We start from the raw sequence: 27,534 nt of genomic DNA on the forward strand, positions 1-27,534 counted from the left end.
TCCAATTGAATGTAAGTTAGCATGAACTATTTTTGTTGACATTACCCTTGAGGTAAAAGGTTGGGAGGCAACACTATAAGCCCCTATCTTTCTCTATGTTCGATTAAAACTCCATAACCATAGGTATTGCGTGAGTGTTAGCAATTGTAAAAGACTAAATGATAGTTGAGTATGTGGACTTGCTGAAAAGCTCTTATGTTGACTCTTTCCTATGTTATGATTAATTGGAATTGCTTCAATGACTGAGATTATAGTTTGTTAGTTCTCAATGAAGTTTCTGAATCATAGTTGACACTGGGAATAGATTGTTACTTGAGCATAAGAAATCATATGACAAAATCTATATATGTTGTTGTATAAGAATGATCATGGTGCCCTCATGTCCGTATTTTATTTTATCGACACCTCTATCTGTAAACATGTGGACATATTTTTCGATATCGGCTTCCGCTTGAGGACAAGCGAGGTCTAAGCTTGGGGGAGTTGATACGTCCATTTTGCATCATGCTTTTATATCGATATTTATTGCATTATGGGCTGTTATTACACGTTATGTCACAATACTTATGGCTATTCTCTCTTATTTTACAAGGTTTACATAAAGAGGGAGAATGCCGGCAGCTGGGATTCTGGGCTAGAAAAGGAGCAAATATTAGAGACCTATTCTGCACATCTCCAAAAGTCCTGAAACTCCACAAAAGTTATTTTGGGAATTAATAAAAAATATTGAGCGAAAAAATACCTGAGGGGGGCCACCCACCACCCATGAGGGTGTGGGGTGCGCCCTACCCCCCTGGGCGCACCCCTTGCCTCGTGGGCCACCTGGCAGACTCCGGTGCCCATCTTCTGCTATATGAAGTCTTTTACCCTGGAAAACATCATAAGCAAGCTTAGGGGACGAAACTCTGCCGCCACGAGGCGGAACCTTGGCGGAACCAATCTAGGGCTCCAGCAGAGCTGTTCTGCCGGGGAAACTTCCTTCTGCGAGGGGGAAATCATCACCAACGATCCTCTCCTCGGGAGGGGTTCAATCTCCATCAACGGCTTCACCAGCACCATCTCCTCTCAAACCCTAGTTCATCTCTTGTATCCAATCTTTGTACCAAAACCTCAGATTGGTACCTGTGGGTTGCTAGTAGTGTTGATTACTCCTTGTAGTTGATGCTAGTTGGTTTATTTGGTGGAAGATCATATGTTCAGATCCTTAATGCATATTAATATCCCTCTGATTATAAACATGAATATGCTTTGTGAGTAGTTATGTTTGTTCTTGCGGACATGGGTGAAGTCTTGCTATTAGTAGTCATGTGAATTTGGTATTAGTTTGATATTTTGATGAGATGTATGTTGTCTCTCCTCTAGTGGTGTTATGTGAACGTCGAATACATGACACTTCACCATTATTTGGGCCTAGAGGAAGGCATTGGGAAGTAATAAGTAGATGATGGGTTGCTAGAGTGATAGAAGCTTAAACCCTAGTTTATGCGTTGCTTCGTAAGGGGCTGATTTGTATCCACTTATTTCATGCTATGGTTAGGTTTACCTTAATACTTATTTTGTAGTTGCGGATGCTTGAAATAGGGGTTAATCATCAGTAGGATGCTTGTCCAAGAAAGGGCAGTACCCAAGCACCGGTCCACCCACATATCAAATTATCAAAGTAACGAACGTGAATCATATGAGCGTGATGAAAACTAGCTTGACAATAATTCCCATGTGTCCTTGGGAGCGCTTTTCTCTATATAAGAACTTGTCCAGGCTTTTCCTTTGCTACAAAAAGGATTGGGTCACCTTGCTGCACCTTATTTACTTTCATTGCTTGTTACCCGTTACAAATTACCTTATCACAAAACTATCTGTTACCGATAATTTTAGTGCTTGCAGAGAATACCTTACTAAAAACCGCTTGTCATTTCCTTCTGCTCCTCATTGGGTTCGACACTCTTACTTATCAAAAGGACTATGATAGATCCCCTACACTTGTGGGTCATCAGCACTCTAGCTTCCGACAAAGCTTTTGGGTAACCAATTTTGGGCTCACTTGCCAGCTTAGCGTAGATGGATTTGACGAAAAAGGATCCAGAGGGCTCGAGGCCCCACAACATCTCATGTCACTTGTGAGAGAGAGAGAGAGGAATGGATTGGATATCCGCAGGGAGCTAGCTCAGAAGATTAGCTTCGTCTACTATCAGATTACATAGCAAACCAATGGTCCCTTCCCAAGTGGCAAAGACCTCTTTAATGAGCACGTTAGGTTCGACCACAATGGATAAAAAAGACCTTGTTAATGACCCTAGGCCTTATTTCTAAGCATTGCAATACCATTTTCACTCATTTTTGTTACTTGTTACCTTGCTGTTTTTATATTTTCAGATTACAAAAACCTATATCTACCATCCATATTGCACTTGTATCACCATCTCTTCGCCGAACTAGTGCACATATACAATTTACCATTGTATTGGGTATGTTGGGGGCACAAGAGACTCTTTGTTGTTTGGTTGCAGGGTTGTTTGAGAGAGACCATTTTCATCCTATGCCTCGCATGAATTGATAAACCTTAGGTCATCCACTTGAGGGAAATTTTCTATCGTCCTACAAACCTCTGCACTTGGAGGGCCAACAACATCTACAAGAAGAAGGTTGCGTAGTAGACATCAACCAACAACAAAGATTTTATTAGCACTCCGATTGCTCCCACTGCTAATGCTGAATCTTGTGAAATTAATGCCGCTTTGTTGAATCTTGTTATGAAAGATCAATTTTCTGGCCTTCCTAGTGAAGATGTTGCATCCCATCTAAACAATTTCGATGATTTGTGTGATATGCAAAAGAAGAAAGATGTGGACTATGATATTGTTAAATCGAAGCTATTTCCGTTTTCGCTTGGAGATCGTGCTAAAACTTCATTTTTCATAATTGCTTAAAATAGTATTGATTCATGGAATAAGTGTAAAGATGCTTTCATCTCTAAGTATTTTACTCCCGCTAAGATCATCTCCCTTAGGAACGATATTATGAATTTTAAGCAACTTGATCATGAGCATGTTGCGCAATCTTGGGAGATGATGAAATTGATGATACGAAATTGCCCTGCACATGGTTCGAATTTGTGGATGATTATACAAAAAAATTATGCCGGATTAAACTTTGCTTCTAGAAATCTTTTAGATTCGTCTGCGGGGGGCACTTTTATGGAAATTACTTTAGGAGAGGATCCTAACTCCTAGATAATATCATGGTTAATTATTCTCAATGGCACACCAAAAGATCCACTAGTAAAAAGGTACATGCGATTGAAGAGATTAATGTTTTGAGTGGAAAGATGGATGAACTTATGAAATTATTTGCTAATAAGAGTGTTTCTTCTGCTGCTAATGATATCCCTTTGTCCACTTTGATCGAGAATAATAATGAATCTATGGATGTGAATTTTGTTGGTAGGGACAATGTTGGTAATAACGTGTATGGAGGCAATTTTAATCCTAGGCCGTTTCCTAGTAATTCCTCTAATAATTATGGTAATTCCTATAACAATTCTTATGGAAATTTTAATAAGATGCCCTCTGATTTTGAGAATAGTGTTAAAGAATTTATGAGTTTGCCAAAGAATTTTAATGCTTTGATTGAAGAAAAATTTCTCAAGATTGATGATTTGGCTAGGAATGTGGATAGAAGTTCTCTTGATGTTGATTCTTTGAAACTTCAATCTATTCCACCTAAGCATGGTATCAATGAGTCTCTCAAAGCCATGAGAATTTCCATTGAAGAGTGCAAGGAAAGAACCACTAAGATGCATGCTAAAAAAGATTGGTTTGTAAAAGCATGTTCATCTAGTTTTCATGATAATAATGATGAAGATCTAAAAGTGATTGATGTGACTCCTATTGAATCTTTGTTTTCCAATACTAATCTTGATAAAGATGGGACTGGAGATGAGTCAACTTTAGTTAAATGGCATCCCAATGATTCAGAGTTTTTAGATCTAGAAGTAAAAATTGATAAAAGTGGGATTGGAGATGTCAAGACTTTAAGTAGAAATGAACCCACTCTTTTGGATTTCAAGGAATTTAATTATGGTAATTTTTCTTTAATAGATTGTATTCCTTGTTGCAATCTATGTTGAATTCTCCTCGTGCTTATAATCAAAACAAAGCTTTTACTAAAAATATCGTTGATGCTATCTTTTGAAGAAAATCTTGAATTGGAAGCTTCTATCCCTAGAAAACTTTATGATGAGTGGGAACCTACTATTAAGATTAAGATTAAATATTATGAGTGCCATGCTTTGTGCGATTTGGGTGCTAGCGTTTCTACGATTCCAAAAACTTTGTGTGATGTGTTAGGTTTTCGTGAATTTGATGATTGTTCTTTAAATTTGCATCTTTTGGATTCCACTATTAAGAAACCTATGGGAAGGATTAATGATGTTCTTAGTGTTGCAAATAGGAATTATGTGCCTGTAGATTTCATTATTCTTGATATAGATTGCAATCCTACATGTCCTATTATTCTTGGTAGACCTTTTCTTAGAACGATTGGTGCAATTATTGATATGAAAGAAGGAAACATTAGATTCCAATTTCCGTTAAGGAAAGGCATGGAACACTTTCCTAGGAAGAAAATTAAATTTCCATATGAATCTATTATGAGAACCACTTATAGATTACATACCAAAGATGACAATACGTAGATCTATTCGCGTTTTTATGCCTAGCTAAGGGCGTTAAACAAAAGCGCTGGTTGGGAGGCAACCCAATTTTATTTTTGTTCTTTACTTTTTGTTCCTGTTTATTAATAAATAATTCATCTAGCCTCTGGTTAGATGTGGTTTTTTGTTTTAATTACTGTTTTTGCCAAGTTAAATCTTTAGGATAGCTTACGGTGATAGTTGTGTTGATCCGGCTGAAAATCAGAAACTTTTCTGCCCAGGAAAATAATTTTCAAAATTCACAGAAACGTGATTTTGATATTATTATTTTTTCTCTGGATTGGTACACAAATTTCTTAGGACGTCCTAATGTTTCAGAATTTTTGGAGTTACAAAAGTATTCGAGAGTTACATATTGCTATAGATTGTTCTGTTTCCGACAGATTCTGTTTTCTGCATGTTGTTTGCTTATTTTGATGAATCTATGGGTAGTATAGGGGGCTATGAACCATGGAAAAGTTGGAATACAGTAGATATTACACCAATATAAATAAATAATTTTCAAAAGTACTTTAAAGTGGTGATTTATTTTCTTATACTAACGGAGCTCATGAGATTTTCTGTTGAGTTTTGTGTTGTGAAGTTTTCTAGTTTTGGGTAGGGATTTGATGGACTATGGAATAAGGAGTGGCAAGATCCTAAGCTTGGGGATGCCCAAGGCACCACAAGGTAATATTCAAGGACAACCAAAAGCCCAAGGTTGGGGATGCCCCGGAAGGCATCCCCTCTTTCGTCTTCGTCTATCAGTAACTTTACTTGAGGCTATATTTTTATTCACCACATGATATGTGTTTTGCTTGGAGCGTCTTGTATGATTTGAGTCTTTTATTTTTAGTTTTCCACAATCATCCTTGTTGTACACACCTTTTGGGAGAGACACGCATGAATCGTGATTTATTAGAATACTCTATGTGCTTCACTTATATCTTTTGAGCTAGGCAATATTGCTCTAGTGCTTCACTTATATCTTTTTAGAGCACGACAGTGGCTTTATTTTATAGAAATTTATGAACTCTCAAGCCTTACTTATATTATTTTGAGAGTCTTTTAGAACATCATGGTAATTTTATTTGGTTATAAATTTAGTCCTAATATGATAGGCATCCAAGGGGGATATAATAAAAACTTTCATATAAAGTGCGTTGAATACTATGAGAAGTTTGATTCTTTTATATTGTTTTGAGATATGAAGATGGTGATATTAGAGTCATGCTAGTGTAGTAATTGTGAATTTGAGAAATCTTGTGTTGAGGTTTGTGAGTCCCGTAGCATGCACGTATGGTGAACCGTTGTGTAAAGAAGTTGGAGCATGAAGTATTTATTGATTGTCTTCCTTATGAGTGGCGGTTGGGGACGAACGATGGTCTTTTACTATCAATCTATCCCACTAGGAGCATGCGCGTAGTACTTCATTCAATGACTAATAGATTTTTGCAATAAGTATGTGAGTTCTTTTTGACTAATGTTGAGTCCATGGATTATACGCACTCTCACCGTTTCACCATTGCTAGCCTCTCTTGTATCGCGGAACTTTCATCGGTACCATACACCCACCATATACCATCCTCAAAACAGCCACCATACCTACCTATTTTGGCATTTCCATAGCCATTCCGAGATATATTGTCATGCAACTTTCCACCGCTCTGTTTATTATGACACGCTTCATCATTGTCATATTGCTTTGCATGATCATGTAATTGACATAGTATTTGTGGCAAGGCCACCTTTCATAATTCTTTCATACATGTCACTATTGATTCATTGCACATCCTGGTACACCATCGGAGGCATTCACATAGAGTCATATTTTGTTCTAAGCATTGAGTTATAATTTTTCAAGTTGTAAGTAAATAGAAGTGTGATGATCACCATTATTAGAGCATTGTCCCATGTGAGGAAATAAAAAAAGAGGCCAAAGAAGCCAAGAAAAAAAAGAAAAAAGAAAAAAAGGAAAAAAAGAAAAAGAAAAAATAAGAGAAAAAATGATAGAAAAAGAGAGAAGGGGCAATGTTACTATCTTTTTCCACACTTGTGCTTCAAAGTAGCACCATGATATTCATGATAGAGAGTCTCTTATTTTGTCACTTTCATATACTAGTGGGAATTTTTCATTACATAACTTGGCTTGTATGTTCCAATAATAGGCTTCCTCAAATGCCCTAGGTCTTCATGAGCAAGCAAGTTGGATGCACACCCACTTAGTTTCTTTCTGAGCTTTCATACACTTATAGCTCTAGTGCATCCGATGCCTGGCAATCCCTACTCACTCACATTGATATCTATTGATGGGCATCTCCATAGCCTATTGATACGTCTAGTTGATGTGAGACTATCTACCTCTTTTTGTCTTCTCCACAACCACCACATTCTCTTCCACAATAGTGCTATTTCCATGGCTCACGCTCATGTATTGTGTGAAAGTTGAAAAGGTTTGAGAACATCAAAGTATGAAACAATTGATTGGCTTGTCATCGGGGTTGTGCATGATTTGAGTATTTTGTGTGATGAAGATGGAGCATAGCCAGACTATATGATTTTGTAGGGATAAGATTTCTTTGGCCATGTTATTTTGAGAAGACATAATTTCCTTGTTAGTATGCTTGAAGTATTATTGTTTTTATGTCAATATTAAACTTTTGTTTTGAATCTTTCGGATCTGAACATTCATGCCACAATAAATAAAATTACATGGATAAATATGTTAGGTAGCATTCCACATCAAAAATTCTGTTTTTATCATTTACCTACTCGAGGACGAGCAGGATTAAGCTTGGGGATGGTTGATACGTCTCCAAGGTATCTATAATTTTTGATTGTTCCATGCTATTATATTATCTGTTTTTGGATGTTTTATATGCTATTTTATATTATTTTTGGGACTAACTTATTAACCCAGAGCCCAGTGCCAATTTCTGTTTTTTGCCTGTTTTAGAGTTCCACAGAAAAGGAATACTAAACGGAGTCCAAACGGAATGAAACTTTCGCAATGATCTTTCTTGGACCAGAAGCAAACCAGGGGACATGGGGATGAAGTCGGAGACGCAACAAGGAGGCCATGAGGGTGGAGGGCATGCCCAGGGAGGAGGGCGCGCCCCTACCTCATGGGCCCCTCGGAGCTCTCCTGACCTAATTCTTTCACTTTTATATACTCATATACCCCAAAACTATCAGGGGGAGCCACGATAACACTTTTCCACCGCCGCAACCTTCTGTACCCATGAGATTCCATCTATGGGCCTTTTCTGGCGTCCTGTCGGAGGGGGATTCGATCACGGAGGGCTTCTATATCAACACCATTACCCTTCCGATGAAGCATGAGTAGTTTACCATAGACCTACGGGTACATAGCTAGTAGCTAGATGGCTTCTTATCTCTCTTTGATTCTCAATACCATGTTCTCCTCGATGTTCTTGGAGATCTATTCGATGTAATATTCCTTTGCGGTGTGTTTGCTGAGATCTGATGAATTGTGGATTTATAATCAGATTATCTATGAATATTATTTTAGTCTTCTCTGAATTCTTATATGTTGGGGAATGCGGTAATTTCAAAAAAAATCCTATGATCACGCAAGATCTATCTAGGTGATGCATAGAAACGAGAGGGGAGAGTGTGTCCACGTACCCTCGTAGACAGAAAGCGGAAGCGTTATGACAACGCGGTTGATGTAGTCGTACGTCTTCATGATCCGACTGATCTTAGCACCGAACGTACGGCACCTCCGCGATCAGCACACGTTCAGCTCGGGGACGTCCCTCGTACTCTTGATCCAGTTAACGCCAAGGAAGAGTTTCATCAGCACGACGGCATGGTGACGGTGATGACGAAGTTACCGGCGCAGGGCTTCGCCTAAGCACTACGACGATCTGACCAAGATGTGTAACTATGGGGGGGGGCACCGCACATGGCTAAACAATGTCAACTTGTGTTTTCTAGGGTGTCCCCTACCCCCGTATATAAAGGAGGAAGGGCGAAGGCCGGCTAGCCTCTCTAGGTGCACCAAGGGGGAGGAGTCCTCCTCCTAGTGGGAGTAGGACTCCCCATTTCCTAGTCCTAGCTACTAGGAATAGAAGGAAGAGGGGGAAGAAGAAAGGAAAGGGGGGCCGGCCCCCTCACCCCATTTGGATTGGGCTGGGGGGCACCCCCTCCTAGGCTGCCTTCTCTTCTCTCCCACTAAGGCCCATTAAGGCCCATATGCTCCCCAGGAGGGTTCCGGTAACCCCCGGTACTCCGGTAAATGCCAGAACTCATCCAGAACCATCCTGAAGTCCAAACATAGGCTTCCAATATATCAATCTTTATGTATCAACCATTTTGAGACTCCTCGTCATGTCCGTGATCACATCCGGGACTCCGAACTACCTTTGGTACATCAAAACACATAAACTCATAATACCAATCATCATCGAACGTTAAGCATGCGGACCCTACGGGTTCAAGAACTATGTAGACATGACCGAGACACGTCTCCAGTCAATAACCAATAGTGGAACCTGGATGCTCATATTGGTTCCTACATATTCTATGAAGATCTTTATCGGTCAAACCGCATAACAACATACGTTGTTCCCTTTGTCATCGGTATGTTACTTGCCCGAGGTTCGATCGTCGGTATCTCAATACCTAGTTCAATCTCATTACCGGCAAGTCTCTTTACTCATTCCATAATACTTTATCCCGCAACTAACTCATTAGTTACAATGCTTGCAAGGCTTATAGTGATGAGTATTACCGAGGGGCCCCAGAGATACCTCTCTAAAACACGGAGTGACAAATCCTAATCTCGATATATGCCAACCCAACAAACACCTTCAGAGACACCTGTAGATCACCTTTATAATCACACTTTTACGTTGTGACATTTGGTAGCACACAAAGTTTACCTCCGGTATTCAGGAGTTGCATAATCTCATAGTCTGAGGAACTTGTATAAGTCATGAAGAAAGCAGTAGCAATGAAACTAACACGATCATAATGCTAAGCTAACGGATGGGTCATGTCCATCACACCATTCTCCTAATGATGTGATCTCGTTCATCAAATGACAACATATGTCTATGGTTAGTAAACATAACCATCTTTGATTAACGAGCTAGTCAAGTAGAGGCATACTAGGGACTATATGTTTTCTCTATGTATTCACACATGTACTAAGTTTCCGGTTAATACAATTCTAGCTTGAATAATAAACATTTATCATGAATTAAGGAAATAAATAATAACTTTATTATTGCCTCTAGGGCATATTTCCTTCAGTCTCCCACTTGCACTAGAGTCAATAATCTAGTTCACATCACCATGTGATTTAACACCAATATTCACAGTTGTATGTGATTAACACCCATAGTTTACATCATCATGTGACCAACACCCAAAGGGTTTACTAGAGTCAATAATCTAGTTCACATCACTATGTGATTAACACCCAAAGAGTACTAAGGTGTGATCATGTTTTGCTCGTGAAAGAAGTTTAGTCAACAGGTCTGTCATATTCAGAACCGCATGTATTTTGTAAATATTCTATGTCTACAATGCTCTGCATAGAGCTACTCTAGCTAATTGCTCCCACTTTCAATATGTATCCAGATTGAGACTTAGAGTCATCTGGATCGGTGTAAAAGTTTGCATCGATGTAACTTTTTATGATGAGCTCTTTTATCAACTCCATAATCGAGAAATATTTCCTTAGTCCTCAGTAAGGATAATCTTGACCGCTGTCCTGTGATCTACTCTTAGATCAAAATTGTACTCCCTTGCCAAACTTAGGGCAGGGTACACAATATGTCTGGTACACAACACATCATACTTTATAGAACCCATGACTCTGGCATAGGGAATGACTTTCATTCTCTTTCTATTTTTTCTGCTATGGTCGGTCTTTGAGTCTTACTCAACTTTACACCTTGTAATATAGACAAGAACTTCTTCTTTGACTGATCCATTTTGAACTCTTTCAAAAAACTTGTCAAGGTATGTATTCATTGAAAAATATTATCAAGCGTCTTGATCTATCTCTATAGATCTTGATGCCCAATATGTAAGCAGCTTCACTGAGGTCTTTCATTGAAAAACTCTTTTTCAAGTATCCCTTTATGCTATCCAGAAATTCTATATTATTTCCAATCAATAATATGTCATCTACATATAATATTAGAAATTCTACAGAGTTCCCACTCACTTTCTTGTAAATACAGGCTTCATTGTAAGTCTGTATAAAACCATATGCTTTGATCAACTCATCAAGGCGTATATTCCAACTCTGAGATGCTTGCACCAGTCCATAGATGGATCGCTAGAGCTTGCACACCTTGTTAGTACTTTTAGGATTGACAAAACCTTCTGGTTGCATCATATACAACTCTTCTTTAAGAAATATCCATTTCAGGAATGTAGCTTTGACGTCCAGTTGCCAGATTTCATAAAATATGGCAACTGCTAACATGATTCGGACGAATTTAAGCATCGCTACAGTTGAGAAAATCTCATTGTAGTCAACACCTTGAACTTGTCGAAAACCTTTTGTGACAAGTCGAGCTTTGTAGACAGTAACACTACTATCAGTGTCCGTCTTCCTCTTGAAGATCCATTTATCTAATATGGCTTGACAATCATTGGGCAAGTCCACCAAAGTCCACACTTTGTTCTCATACATGGATCCCATCTCAGATTTCGTGGCCTCAAGCCATTTCACGGAATCTAGGCTCATCATCGCTTCCTCATAGTTCGTAGGTTCAACATGGTCTAGTAACATGACTTTCAGAATAGGATTACCGTACCACTCTGGTGCGGACCGTACTCTGGAAGAACTATGGGGTTCTGTAGTAACTTGATCTGAAGTTTCATGATCATCATCATTAGCTTCCTCACTAATTGGTGTAGGAATCACTGGAACTGATTTCTGTGATGAACTACCTTCCAATTCGGGAGAAGGTACAATTACCTCATCAAGCTCTACTTTCCTACCACTCACTTCTTTCGAGAGAAACTCCGTATCTAGAAAGGATCCATTCTTAGCAACGATCTTACCTTCGGATCTGTGATAGAAGGTGTACCCAACAATTTCCTTTGGATATCCTATGAAGATGCACTCCTACAATTTGGATTCGAGCTTATCAGGTTGAAACTTTTTCACATAAGCATCGTAGCCCCAAACTTTAAGAAACGACAACTTTGGTTTCTTACCAAACCACAGTTCATAAGGCGTCGTCTTTGATGGTTCCCTATTTAAGTGAATGCAACTGCCTCTAATGCATAACCCCAAAACGATAGTGGTAAATTGGTAAGAGACATCATAGATCGCGGCGTTTCCAATAAAGTGCGGTTACGACGTTCAGACACACCATTACACTATGATGTTCCATGTGGCGTGAGCTGTGAAACTATTACACATTGTTTTAAATGAAGGAAAAACTCGTAACACAAATATTCTCCTCTACGATCAGATCGTAGAAACTTTATTTTCTTGTTACGATGATTCTCCACTTCACTCTGAAATTCTTTGAAATTTTCAAATGTTTCAGACTTGTGTTTCATTAAGTAGATATACCCATATCTGCTCAAATCATCTGTGAAGATCAAAAAATAATGATACCCACCACAAGCATCAACGCTCATTAGAACGCATACATCGGTATGTATTATTTCCAATAAGTCACTAGCTCGTTCCGTTGTTCCGGAGAATGGAGTTTTAGTCATCTTTCCCATAAAGCACGGTTCATAAGCATCAAATGATTCATAATCAAGTGATTCCAAAAGTCCATATTTATGGAGTTTCTTCATGCGCTTTACACCGATATGACCCAAACGGCAGTGCCACAAATATGTTGTACTATCATTATTAAATTTGCAGTAGAATCACTCAGTTTCAGGCTTTGGTCCAGCTTTGGGCTTCTTCACGGGAGTGACAACTTGCTTGCCATTCTTCTTGAAGTTCCCTTTCTTTCCCTTTGCCCTTTTCTTGAAACTAGTGGTCTTGTTAATCATCAACACTTGATGCTCGTTCTTGATTTCTACCTTTGTCGATTTCAGCATCATGAAAAGCTCGGGAATCATTTTCGTCATCCCTTGCATACTATAGTTCAACACGAAGTTCTAGTAACTTGGTGATGGTGCCTAGAGAACTCTGTCAATCACTATCTTATCTGGAAGATTAACTCCCACTTGATTCAAGCGATTGTAATACCCAGACAATCTGAGCACATGCTCACTGCTTGAGCTATTCTCCTCCATCTTTTAGCTATAGAACTTGTTGGAGACTTCATATCGCTAAACTCAGGTATTTGCTTGAAATATTAACCTCAACTCCTGGAACATCTCATATGGTCCATGACGTTCAAAACGTCTTTGAAGTCCCGATTCTAAGCCGTTAAGCATGGTGCACTAAACTATCAAGTAGTCATCACATTGAGCTAGCCAAATGTTTATAAGGTCTGCATCTGCTCCTGCAATAGGTCTGTCACTGAGCGGTGCATCAAGGACAAAATTATTCTGTGCAGCAATGAGGATAAACCTTAGATCATGGACCCAGTTCGCATCATTGCTACTATCATATTTTAACTTAGTTTTCTCTAGGAACACATATAAAAACATAGGGAAGCAACAATGCGAGCTATTGATCTACAACATTATTTGAAAAATACTATCAGGACTAAGTTCATGATAAATTAAAGTTCAATTAATCATATTACTTAAGAACTCCCACTTAGATAGACATCCCTCTAATCATCTAAGTGATCACGTGATCCAAATCAACTAAACCATGTCTGATCATCACGTGAGATGGAGTAGTTTTCAATGGTGAACATCACTATGTTGATCATATCTACTATATGATTCACGCTCGACCTTTCGGTCTCCAGTGTTCCGAGGCCATATCTGCATATGCTAGGCTCGTCAAGTTTAACCCGAGTATTCTGTGTGTGCAAAACTGGCTTGCACCCGTTGTATGTGAACGTAGAGCTTATCACACCCGATCATCACGTGGTGTCTCGGCATGACGAACTGTAGCAACGGTGCATACTCAGGGAGAATACTTATACATTGAAATTTAGTAAGGGATCATCTTATAATGCTACCGATGTTATAAGCAAAATAAGATGCATAAAGGATATAAACATCACATGCAATCAAAATATGTGACATGATATGGCCATCATCATCTTGTGCTCATGATCTCCATCATCACCGGCGCGACACCTTGATCTCCATCGTAGCATCGTTGTCGTCTCGCCAACTATTGTTACTATGACTATCGCTACCTCTTAGTGATAAAGTAAAACAATTACATGGCGATTGCATTGCATTCAATAAAGCGACAACCATATGGCTCCTGCCAGTTGCCGATAACCTTGTTACAAAACATGATCATCTCATCGAACAATTTATATCACATCATGCTTGACCACATCACAACACAGCAAGCCCTGCAAAAACAGGTTAGACGTCCTCTACTTTGTTGTTGCAAGTTTTACGTGGCTGCTATGGGATTCTAGAAAGAACCGTTCTTACCTATGCATCAAAACCACAACGATTTTTCGTCAAGTGTGCTGTTTTAACCTTCAACAAGGACCAGGCGTAGCCACACTCGATTCAACTCAAGTTGGAGAAACAGACACTCACCAGCCACCTCTATGTGCAAAGCACATCGGTAGAACCAGTCTCGCATAAGCGTACGCGTAATGTCGGTCTGAGCCGCTTCATCCAACAATACCGCCAAATCAAAGTATGACATGCTGGTAAGCAGTATGACTATCATCGACCACAACTCTTTGTGCTCTACTCGTGCATATAACATCTACGCATAGACCTGGCTTGGATGCCACTGTTGGGGAACGCGGTAATTTCAAAAAAAAATCCTACAATCACGCAAGATCTATCTAGGTGATGCATAGCAATGATAGGGAGAGTGTGTCCATGTACCCTCGTAGACCGAAAGCGGAAGCGTTATGACAACGTGGTTGATGTAGTCGTACGTCTTCATGATCCGACTGATCTTAGCACTGAACATACAACACCTTCGCGATCAGCACACGTTTAGCTCCCTGACGTCCCTCGTACTCTTGATCCAGTTCAGGCCGAGGGAGAGTTTCGTCAGCACGACGGATATACGTCTCCAACGTATCTATAATTTTTTATTGTTCCATGCTATTATATTACCCCTATTGGATGTTTATGGGATTTATTTTACATATTTATATCATTTTTGGGACTAACCTACTAACCGGAGGCCCAACCCATATTGCTCTTTTTTGCCTATTTCAGTATTTCGAAGAAAAGGAATATCAAACGGAGTCCAAACGGAATGAAACCTTCGGCAGCGTGATTTTTGGAACGAACGTGATCCAGAGGACTTGGAGTGCAAGTCAAGAATAAATCGAGGCGGCCAGGAGATAGGAGGGCGGCACACCCCTCCTGGGCGTGCCCCCTGTCTCCTGGGCCCCACGAGCAGCCATCGACGTACTTCTTCCTCCTATATATACCTACGTACCCCGAAAACATCCAGGGAGCCAACGAAAAACAATTTCCACCATCGTAACCTTCTGTATCCGCGAGATCCCATCTTGGAGCCTTCGCCGGTGCTCCGCTGGAGGGGGAATCGACCATGGAGGGCTTCTACATCTACACCATAGCCCCTCCGATGAGTTGTGAGTAGTTTACCACAAACCTTCGGGTCCATAGTTATTAGCTAGATGGCTTTTTCTCTCTTTTTGGATCTCAATACAATGTTCTCCCCTCTCTTATGGAGATCTATTCGATGTAAACTCTTTTTGCGGTGTGTTTGTCGAGATCCGATGAATTGTGGGTTTATGATCAAGTTTATCTATGAGAAATATTTGAATCTTCTCTGAATTCTTTTATGTATGATTGAGTTATCTTTGCAAGTCTCTTCGAATTATCAGTTTGGTTTGGCCTACTAGATTGATCTTTCTTGCCATGGGAGAAGTGCTTAGCTTTGGGTTCAATCTTGCGGTGTCCTTACCTAGTGACAGAAAGGGTTGCAAGGCACGTATTTTATTGTTGCTATCGAGGATAAAAAGATGGGGTATATATCATATTTCTTGAGTTTATCCCTCTACATCATGTCATCTTTCTTAATGCGTTACTCTGTTCTTATGAACTTAATACTCTAGATGCATGCTGGATAGCGATCGATGTGTGGAGTAATAGTAGTAGATACAGGCAGGAGTCGGTCTACTTGTTGCGGATGTGATGCCTATATACATGATCATGCCTAGATAATCTCATAATTATTCGCTTTTCTATCAATTGCTCGGCAGCAATTTGTTCACCCACCGTAATACTTATGCTATCTTGAGAGATGCCACTAGTGAAACCTATGGCCCCCGGGTCTATCTTTTATCATATAAGCTTTCAATCTACTTTTATTTGCATCTTTACTTTTTGCATTTATATTACAAAATACCAAAAATATATTTATCTTATCATACTATCTCTATCAGATCTCACGTTTGCAAGTGCCGTGAAGGAATTGACAACCCCTTTATTGCGTTGGTTGCGAGTTCTTTGTTTGTTTGTGTAGGTGCGTGGGACTTTTGATGAGCCTCCTACTGGATTGATACCTTGGTTCTCAACGACTAAGGGAAATACTTACGCTACTATTGCTGCATCACCCTTTCCTCTTCAAGGAAAACTAACGCAAGCTCAAGACGTAGCAAGAAGGATTTCTGGTGCCGTTGCCGGGGAGGTCTTCTCTCAAGTCAAGACATACCAAGTACCCATCACAAACTCATCTCCCTCGCATTTACATTATTTGCCATTTGCCTCTCGTTTTCCTCTCCCCCACTTTACCTTTGTCGTTTTATTTGCCCTCTCTTTCCCAATCTTCTCCTCTCTTTTTTGCTTGCCCTTTCGTTTGCTCGTTTGGTTGGAATAGATGCTTATTTATTGTTAAACAGAACCTAAGATCTATGGATCCTCATCCGCTTGCTAATCTTTTTTATAGATGCAATTATGATGAACCAATTGCTAGTGAGGTTTGTGCACTAGATTATCTTTATAAAGCTTTGCTTGAAATTTGTGAATCTGAAAATTATAATGAAGAAATTTATGAAGAGATTCATGATAACTCTTTGAATAAAAAGCATGATTGCAATGATTTTACTATAAATTCTATTGATGTCAATTATGCTAATAATATGCAAAACCCTAAGCTTGGGGATGCTAGTTTTTCTATGTCTACTACTTGTTGCAATAATCATGATTGGGGTGATTTTTCTTATGACCTTGAGAATTTATTTAAGCCCCATGATGAATATGAGATTGATAATAGTGTTTGCAATATTATTGAAAGTGGGTTTGGAAGAGTGTCAACTTTAGATCCAACATATTTGGATAATGTTCAATCTTATGAAATTTTTGAGAAAAGTGGGTTTGGAGAGGTCATGACTTTAGTTAATGATAATCCCACTATTTTGGAAGAGTGTCAACTTTGCATGCATGTGGATCGCGTTGCGAATATGCTATGTGATAGCTATTTTGTTGAATTTTCCTATGATCCTTCATGTAATAATTATGAGAGAGGAAAATATGGTTGTGGAAATTTTTATCTTACTAAATTACCTCTCGTCATGCTGAGATTGCTATCGTCTCTTTCTTCTTCCATGCATATGCTAGCTTTTGCTTGCCTTGCAAATTTTTTGCTTATATTCATAGGAATTATGTTAGACTTATATGTGTTTTGTCACATGTTTCATGATGCTTTCTTTGCGCTTCGATTCTTGTCTTTCATGTGAGCATCATTAAAATTATCAATGCCTAGCTAAAAGGCTTTAAACAAAAGCGCTTGTTGGGAGACAACCCAATAGTTTTCCTTGCTGTTATTTAATAAATTTTGCATCTACTTTCTGTTTAATTAGTGTTTGTGCCAAGTAGAACCTATAGGATAACCTATGATGATAGTTAATTTGATTCTGCTGAAAAACAGAAATTTTGCACGCACGAAATTAGTTTTGTTCAACCACAGAAACGTGATTTTGCGTTGATTCTTTTTGCTGCTGATCAATAGAAAACTTGTACAGGACTTCATATTTTGGTATGATTTTTAGAGTTCCAGAAGTTTGCGTTAGTTACAGATTGCTACAGACTGTTCTGTTTTTGACAGATTCTGTTTTTCGTGTGTTGTTTGCTTATTTTGATGCATCTATGGCTAGTAAAATAGTTTATAAACCATAGAGAAGTTGGAATACAGTAGGTTTAACACCAAAATAAATAAATAATGAGTTCATTACAGTACCTTATGTGGTAGTTTTCTTTTCTTTCACTAAGGGAGCTTATAAGATTTCCTGTTTAGTTTTGTGTTGTGGAATTTTCAAGTTTTGGGTAAAGCTTTGATGGACTATGGAATAAGGAGTGGCAAGATACTAAGCTTGGGGATTCCCTTGGCACCCCAAGATATTAAAGAATAGCCAAAAGCCTAAGCTTGGGGATGCCCCGGTAAGGCATCCCTCTTTCGTCTTTGTTTATTTGTAACTTTACTTGGAGCTATATTTTTATTCGCCACATGATATGTGTTTTTCTTGGAGCGTCGTGTATTATATTAGTCTTTGCTTTTTATTTTACCACAATCATCCTTGCTGTACACACCTTTTGGGATAAGCCTACTTGATTTAATTTATTAGAATATGATATTTGCTTCACTTATATCTTTTGAGCTTGATAGTTTTTGTTCTAGTGCTTCACTTATATCTTTTAGAGCACGGCGGTGGCTTAATTTTGTAGAAATTGCTAGTCTCTCATGCTTATCTTATATTATTTTGAGAGCCTCTTAGAACAGCATGCTATTTTCTATGGTTATAAAATTGGTCCTAGAATGGTAGGCATCCAAGTTGGGTATAATAAAAACTATCATAGGAAGTGAATTGGATGCTATGATCAATTTGATACTTGATAATTGTTTTGAGATATGGAGGTAGTGATATTAAAGTCATGCTAGTTGGGTGATTATGAATTTAAAGAATGCTTGTGTTGAAGTTAGCAAGACCCGTAGCATCCACGTATGGTTAAAGTTGTGTAACAAATTTGAAACATGAAGTGTACCTGGCTTGTGCATCCTTATGAGTGACGGTCGGGGACAAGCGATGGTCTTTTCCTACCAATCTATCCCTCTAGGAGCATGCGCGTAGTGCTTGATTTTTGATGACTTGTAAATTTTTCCAATAAGTATATGAGTTCTTTTGACTAATGTTGAGTCCATGGATTATACGCACTTTTACCTTTCCACCATTGCTAGCCTCTTCGGTACCGTGCATTGCCCTTTCTCACCTTGAGAGTTGGTGCAAACTTCGCCGGTGCATCCAAACCCCGTGATACGATACGCTCTATCACACATAAACCTCCTTATATCTTCCTCAAAACAGCCACCATACCTACCTATTATGGCATTTCCATAGCCATTCCGAGATATATTGACATGTAACTTTCCACCATTTCGTTCATCATCATGACATACATTACTTTTGTCATATTGCCATTGCATGATCATGTAGTTGACATCGTATTTGTGGCAAAGCCGCCATGCATAATTTTTCATACATGTCACTCTTGATTCATTGCACCATCCCGGTACACCGCCGGAGGCATTTATATAGAGTCATATCTTGTTCTAGTTTCGAGTTGTAATTCATATGTTGTAATCAATAAAAGTGTGATGATCATCATTATTAGAGCATTGTCCCAAAGAAAAAAAGGCCAAAAAAGGAAAGACCAATGAAAAAAAGAAAAGAAAAAAAGAAAAAAGAAAAAGAAAAAAAGAGAAAAAAAGAAAATAAATAAAAGGGGCAATGTCACTATCTCTTTTTCCACACTTGTGCTTCAAAGTAGCACCTTGTTCTTCATGTAGTGAGTCTCATATATTGTGCTTCAAAGTAGCACCATGTTTTCATATAGTGAGTCTCATAGGTTGTCACTTTCATATACTAGTGGGAATTTTTCATTATAGAACTTGGCTTGTATATTCCTACGATGGGCTTCCTCAAATGCCCTAGGTCTTCATGAGAAAGCAAGTTGGATGCACACCCACTAGTTTTCTTTTGTTGAGCTTTCATTCATTTATAGCTCTAGTGCATCCGTTGCATGGCAATCCCTGCTCCTCATGTTGACATCAATTGATGGGCATCTCCATAGCTTGTTGATTATCCTCGTCAATGTGAGACTTTCTCCTTTTTTGTCTTCTCCACACAATCCCCGTGATCATATTCTATTCCACCCATAGTGCTATATCCATGGCTCACGCTCATGTATTGTGTGAAGGGTGAAAAAGTTTGAGATTATTTAAGTACGAAACAATTGCTTGGCTTGTCATCGGGAGTGTAGAATTTGGGAACATCTCTGTCTGACGAAAATGAAGCATAGCCTAACTATATGATTTTGTAGGGATGAACTTTTTTTAGCCATGTTATTTTGAGAAGACATGATTGCTTTGCTTAGTATGCTTGAAGTGTTACTATTTATTTTATCAATATGAACTTTTATTTTGAATCATTTGGATCTGAACATTCATGCCACAGTAAAGAAAATTACATTGAGAATTACGCTAGGTAGCATTCCACATCAAAAATTCTGTTTTTATCATTTACCTACTCGAGGACGAGCAGGAATTAAGCTTGGGGATGCTTGATATCTCTCCAACGTATCTATAATTTTTTATTGTTCCATGCTACTATATTACCCCTTTTGGATGTTTATGGGGTTTATTTTACATATTTATATCATTTTTCGGACTAACCTACTAACCGGAGGCCCAGCCCGTATTGCTGTTTTTTTGCCTATTTCAGTATTTTGAAGAAAAGGAATATCAATCGGAGTCCAAACAGAATGAAACCTTCAGGAGCGTGATTTTTGGAACGAACGTGATCCAGAGGACTTGGAGTGCAAGGCAAGAAGCAATCGAGGCGGCCAGGAGATAGGAGGGCGCACCCACCCCTATTTTATCATATAAGCTTTCAATCTACTTCTATTTGCATCTTTACTTTTTGCATCTATATTACAAAATACCAAAAATATATTTGTCTTATCATACTATCTCTATCAGATCTAACTTTCGCAAGTGGCCGTGAAGGGACTGACAACCCCTTTATTGTGTTGGTTGCAAGCTCTTTGTTTGTTTGTGTAGGTGCGTGGGACTTTTGAGGAGCCTCCTACTGGATTGATACCTTGGTTATCAAAAACTGAGGGAAATACTTACGCTACTATTGCTGCATCACCCTTTCCTCTTCAAGGAAAACCAACGCAAGCTCAAGACATAGCAGACAGCATGGTGACGATGATGATGAAGTTACCGGCGCAGGGCTTCGCCTTAGCACTATGACAATATGACCGAGGTGTGTAACTCTGGAGGGGGGCACCACACACGGCTAAACAATGTCAACTTGTGTGTTCTAGTGTGCCCCCTGCCCCCGTATATAATGGAGGAAGGGGGAGGCCGGCCGACCTCTCTAGGCGCGCCAAGGGGGGAGGAGTCGTCCTCCTAGTGGGAGTAGGACTCCCCCTTTCCTAGTCCTACTAGGAATAGAAGGAAGAGGGGGAAGGATAAAGGAAAGAGGGGGCCGGCCCTCTCACCTAGATCGGATTAGGCTTGGGGGGCGCCCCCTCCTAGGCTGCCTTCTCTTCTCTCCCACTAAGGCCTATTAAGGCCCGTATGCTCCCCGGGAAGGTTCCGGTAACCCCCGGTACTCCGGTAAATGCCCGAACTCATCTGGAACCATTCTGAAGTCCAAACATAGGCTTCCAATATATCAATATTTATGTCTTAACCATTCCAAGACTCCTCGTCATGTCTGTGATCACATCCGGGACTCCGAACTACCTTCGGTACATCAAGACACATAAACTCATAATACCAATCGTCATCGAACGTTAAGTGTGCAGACCCTACGGGTTCAAGAACTATGTAGACATGACCGAGACACGTCTCCGGTCAATAACCAATAGCGGAACCTGGATGCTCATATTGGTTCATACATATTCTACGAAGATCTTTATCTGTCAAACCGCATAACAACATACGTTGTTCCCTTTGTCATCGGTATGTACTTGCCCGAGATTTGATCGTCGGTATCTCAATACCTAGTTCAATCTCGTTACCGGCAAGTCTCTCTACTCGTTCCGTAATACTTCATCCTGCAACTAACTCATTAGTTACAATGCTTGCAAGGCTTATAGTGATGAGTATTACCAAGGGGGCCCAAAGATACCTCTCTGAAACACAGAGTGACAAATCCTAATCTCAATATATGCCAACCCAACAAACACCTTCAGAGAAATCTGTAGAGCACCTTTATAATCACCCTTTTACGTTGTGACGTTTGGTAGCGCACAAAGTGTTCCTCCGGTATCCGGGAGTTGCATAATCTCATAGTCTGAGGAACTTGTATAAGTCATGAACAAAGCAGTAGCAATGAAACTAACACGATCATAATGCTAAGCTAACGGATGGGTCATGTCCATCACACCGTTCTCCTAATGATATGATCTCGTTCATCAATTTACAACACATGTCTATGGTTAGGAAACATAACCATCTTTGATTAACGAGCTAGTCAAGTAGAGGCATACTAGGGACTATATGTTTTGTCTATGTATTCAAACATGTACTAAGTTTCCGGTTAATACAATTCTAGCATGAATAATAAACATTTATCATGAATTAATGAAATAAATAATAACTTTCTTATTTCCTCTAGGGCATATTTCCTTCATTATATGCATGATTTGATATCTTTGCAAGTCTCTTCGAATTATCGATTTAGTTTGGCCTACTAGATTGGTTTTTCTTGCAATGGGAGAAGTGCTTAGCTTTGGGTTCAATCTTGCGGTGTCCTTTTCTAGTGACAGTAGGGGCTGCACGACACATATTGTATTGTTGCCATCGAGGATTAAAAGATGGGGTTTCATCATATTGGTTGAGTTAATTCCTTTACATCATGTAATCTTACTTAATGTGTTACTCTGTTCTTTATGAACTTAATACTCTAGATGCAGGCAGGAGTCGGTCGATGTGTGGAGTAATAGTAGTAGATGCAGAATCATTTCGGTCTACTTGACACGGATGTGATGCCTATGTTCATGATCATTGCCTTAGATATCGTCATAACTATGTGCTCTTCTATCAGTTGCTCGAAAGTAATTTGTTCACCAACTGTATTATTTGCTATCTTGAGAGAAGCCACTAGTGAAACCTATGGCCCCGGGGTCTCTTTTCCATCATATAAGTTCTATTTTCCATCATACTAGTTTCCGATCTACTATTTTGAAATCTTTTACTTTCCGATCTATAAACCAAAAATACCAAAAATATTTACATCACCATTTATCTATCTCTATCACATCTCACTTTTGCAAGTAACCATGAAGGGATTGACAACCCCTTTATCGCGTTGGGTGCAAGTTGTTGATTGTTTGTGCAGGTATTCGGTGACTTGTGTGTTGTCTCCTATTGGATTGATACCTTGGTTCTCAAACTGAGGGAAATACTTACTCTACTTTTCTGCATCACCCTTTCCTCTTCAAGGAAAAAACAATGCAAGCTCAAGAGGTAGCACCATTGTATGCTATATTTCGAGAGAGAAGACTCTAATGAAAACTATGGCCCTCGGGTCTATTTTAATCATATTACTAAAATCAAAAATACCTTGCTGCAATTTATTTACATTTTTTATCTATCTACCACTACCATATTTAATCCTCGCAAGTAATGAGTTCAAGGGGATTGACAACCCTATTGTCCGCATTGGGTGCAAGTATTTGCTCTTGTGTGTGCAAGTGTTGTTCACTAGGATTTGCGTGGTTGTCCTATTGGTTCGGTAACCCTGGTTCTCACTTGGGTAAATACTTATCAGATACTATATTGCTTCACCCTTCCTCTTCGGGGAAAATCCCAACGTAGCTCCCAAGTAACACAAAGAATTTCTGGCACCGTTGCAGGGGAGACATCATCAAATACCTACAGGTTCCTCCACACAAATTTTTAATTACTTACCCTACTTTTTATCTGCCTCTCTTTTTCATCTCCCTCCTCTTCTCTAAAAGAACAAAAAACACCAAAATGTTTTATTTTTTTGTTTACTTGCTTGCAATAATCATGTCATCTCACTAAACCAAAAATAAAGACATATGGATTCTCATGCACTTGCTAATATTTTCGAACAATCCAATTATGATCAACCAACTGCTAGTGAATTGAGTGCACTTGATTATCTTTATAAAGTTTTGCTTGAAAATAGTGAATCTGGAAATTGTGATGAAGTGTTAAAATAAGAAATGTATAAAGTGATCCATGATAGCTCGTTGAATGAAAGCATGCACAATTATATTATTATAAATTCTATTAATGTCAATTGTGTTAATGATATGCAAAGGTACAAGCTTGGGGATGAGAGTTTTGTTATGTCCACCACTTATTGCAATGATCATGATTGAGGTGACAATGCTTCTTATGATCTTTAAAATTTATTTAAGCCTCATGATGAACATGTTATTGATAATAATGTTTGCAATAATATTGAAAGTGGGTTTGGAAGAGTGTCAACTTTAGGTAAAAACTAATCCCACATATTCGGAGAGTGTCCAATCTTATGATTTTTTTGATAAAAGTGGGTTTGGAGAGATCATGACTTTAGTTAATGTTAATCCCACTATCTTGGAAGATTATAAAACTTTCATGCATGTGCACAAAAAGAATATTTTATACGATAGCTATATACTGTTTAATTTGAATATGATCCTACATGTAACTATTATGAGAGAGGCAAAGATGTTTATAGGAATTTTCATATTCAATTACCTCTCTTGAAGTTCAAATTGTTAGTGTTTTGTTCTTCTTCTTTGCGAATGCTAGATACCTTTTGTCTTGATAATTTGTTTTCTTATAAAATTCCTTTGCGTAGGAAGTATGTTAGAATTAAATGTGTTTATTACATGTTTTATGATGCTCTCTTTGTGCTTCAATTCTTGTTTTTCATGTGACCATCATCGAAATGTCAAAGACTATCTTAATGGCTATAAAGGAAAAACTTGTTGGGAGACCAGCCAATGGTTATCATTTAATTTTTTGTTTGCAAACATGATTATTGCTACTGTAATTATTATGTTTTATATTTTACTAATTAGTTTCAGGGGGAAACCTCAGGTCTGGCCTGTCGGACCGAACAGTGCAACATGTGGCATCGTCTACTTTCTTGGAGGCAATGTTTTGGAGCTCATATCTGTCAGAGAGATCTCGAAAGCATAGCGGTGTTAGATCACCGCGTAGACTCACCGGGAAGGGTCGTTTGCTTCAGGGGCACCTTGGATTTGGGTCTCCCTGATCGGATGATGGTGGCGTCTGGCGTCACACCCTCTCTTGGGGGCATTGTTCTTGGAGAAAATCTTGGATGGGGGAGTCAAGAGGTGGAGAAGCGTTGTATCTATTGCGTCGATGCAGACACCGGGGCTTTCTCCCCTTTTCTAGAAAAAGTACTAATGAGGACAAAACAAAACAATATGCCATGACACTAAGCAAATTGCGATGTGTATCAATGGCTCCAGTATCTGGAGATGAGGAGTTAACATATTATTCACCATAAACCTTAGTGAACCTGAAAGAGCTCGTATGGAAATCAATTGGGGAGACTCGCGTAAGATGAGGGGAAAAATTCACATGGACCATGAATCTTGCCCTTATTACCCGCTGAAGTGTGGTGAACCAAATATGCAGCACTGCTTAAACACATCGAACTCAAAGGAAAGTACTCCCTCTATTCCATAATTTTTGCCATGGTTTTAGTTCAGACGAAGGGAGTACTCACTAACACTGTCAAGCTGAACTTTTGTTTGTGTTAAAAGGACAACTGAGAGGTTTCAACATAAGCATTAATTTCTGATTTTGACTGGTGCAACATCTAACCAAAAAGAATGCATTGCTGACAGAAACGAGACTACTCCTTTCTCAGACAAAAGACATGTTAAAAGAGGTGTTTGATGTTGAGTTTACTAGCTCGCAGTTACAACTTTTGATAATAAACTTGTTGCATGATATACCATGTTAAGAATTACTATGGAACATTAACCTAGAAATAGAGAAACAAGCATTGAACTAAAGGAAACACAGTATTCAGGCATCGGCACCATAAAACCAGGAAAAAGGCAATGGAACTTCTGCCAGCGTTGCTAAGGCAGGGATCAGGCAACCGGCAATTGAACTCATGACGAGATCCCCTTGGCCACCGCAATGATTACCAACTTTTTCTTCCGCACGAGCCAGTAGTGGCTTCTGTTAGATGTGTATATTTCCTTGTGTACATCTCCATTGTATAAGGGGCTTCTCTGCATTTTACCACTCTGTATATGTACTGGCCTTTGGCCCTCAGTAAAGACAGTTGCTCACTTCTCCAACATGGTATCAGATGTTAGGTTCCCCTCTCTCCCGCACGCTGCAACTCTGTGCTAGCTCCTCCCCCGATCCTCCCACTACCATGTCTGGCTCTCCTCACCGCGGATTCGGCCGTCCCGGTCCTTCTTGCTGTGGATCCGGCCGCCCTGGGCTTCCTCGCTGCGGATCCGGCCTGCTACGCCCCAGTCTGCTTCGTCGTGCCCCGGCCTGCTCCGCCTCCTTCCAGTCGCGCCCGGCCTGCTCCTTCTTCTGTCGGCTGCACCCCAGCCGCCTCCGTCTCCTGCAGGCCGCGCCCCGGCCGCCCCCACCTCCTGTCGGCCGTCGCCCTGCCCCTGCGATGCTGCTTCTCCGTGCTGCTGCGGCTGCTGCTTCACTTCGCCCCGCTCTTCTTCCTACTGGCCGTGTGCACCGCTGGTTTGTGCGTGAGCGTGAGCGAGGGCTCGATCCCGATCGATCCAGATCGGGTCTGACTTAGTTGACTTCAGAAAAAAACAGAGGAGAAACCCAGAGGTTCCTTATGTCTTCTTTGGGCTATGTTGCTGTTCCTCGGTGCTCAGTGATCTTCGATGGCACCAACTACGCTGAGTTTGTGGGGTTCATGCGCATCCATATGCGTGGTCTTATTTTGTGGGGTGTTCTTTCTGGCGAGGTCCCCTGTCCGCCATGTCCTGTTACGCCCGTGGCCCCAATCCCATCGGTGCTGCCGGTGCTTCCTGCTGAGACTTCTCAGGCTGACCGGGATGCAGCCAAGGCCTTTGATTATGTTGCAGTTGATGCTTATAATCAGCAGGTATCTGCTTATTCCGATGCTCTTTCGGTGTACCGTGATGATCTGTCTGCTTACACTCAGTGGTGCAATGACGATGCTCGGGCTGCTATTGTTCTCACTGCGAGTGTCCTCCCTCAGTTTGCTTTGGAGTTCATGGGACTTGGCATAGTTGCAGCGACGTGGTCTTATCTTTGTCAGCGCTATCAGCCCTCTGGTGATGCTCTCTACCTATCTGTAATATGTCAGGAGCACGCACTCCAGCAAGGTGATTCCTCTGTTGTTGAGTTCTATTCACAGTGCTCTGCCATCTGGCGTCAGCTTGATTCTCTTCGGACAGTTGTTTGTGGCACCTGTCGTTGCTGCCAGACTACTCGGTCTGATTTGGAGTTTCAGCGAGTCCATGAGTTCTTATCTCGTCTCCGCACCGAGTTTGAGCCCATACATGCTCGCTTGCTTGCTCGTGGTCGTGTTCCCATCTCGGAGGTGCTTGCCCAGCTTCGTGCTGAGGAGACCCGCCTTCGCTCTACTGGTTTACTGGTGGTCCCGTCTGTGTTGGCTGCTCGGTCTCCTGTGTCGTCTGCTCGGCTCACCGCTCCACCGCTCCTTCCCACACCTTGAGGGGGGTGGGTTGCCCTTCTTATACTGAGAGGGGTCGGTCGCATCGTG

Source organism: Triticum aestivum, chromosome 1B (assembly GCF_018294505.1).
Source record: "Triticum aestivum cultivar Chinese Spring chromosome 1B, IWGSC CS RefSeq v2.1, whole genome shotgun sequence".
NCBI classification, from domain to species: Eukaryota; Viridiplantae; Streptophyta; class Magnoliopsida; order Poales; family Poaceae; genus Triticum; species Triticum aestivum.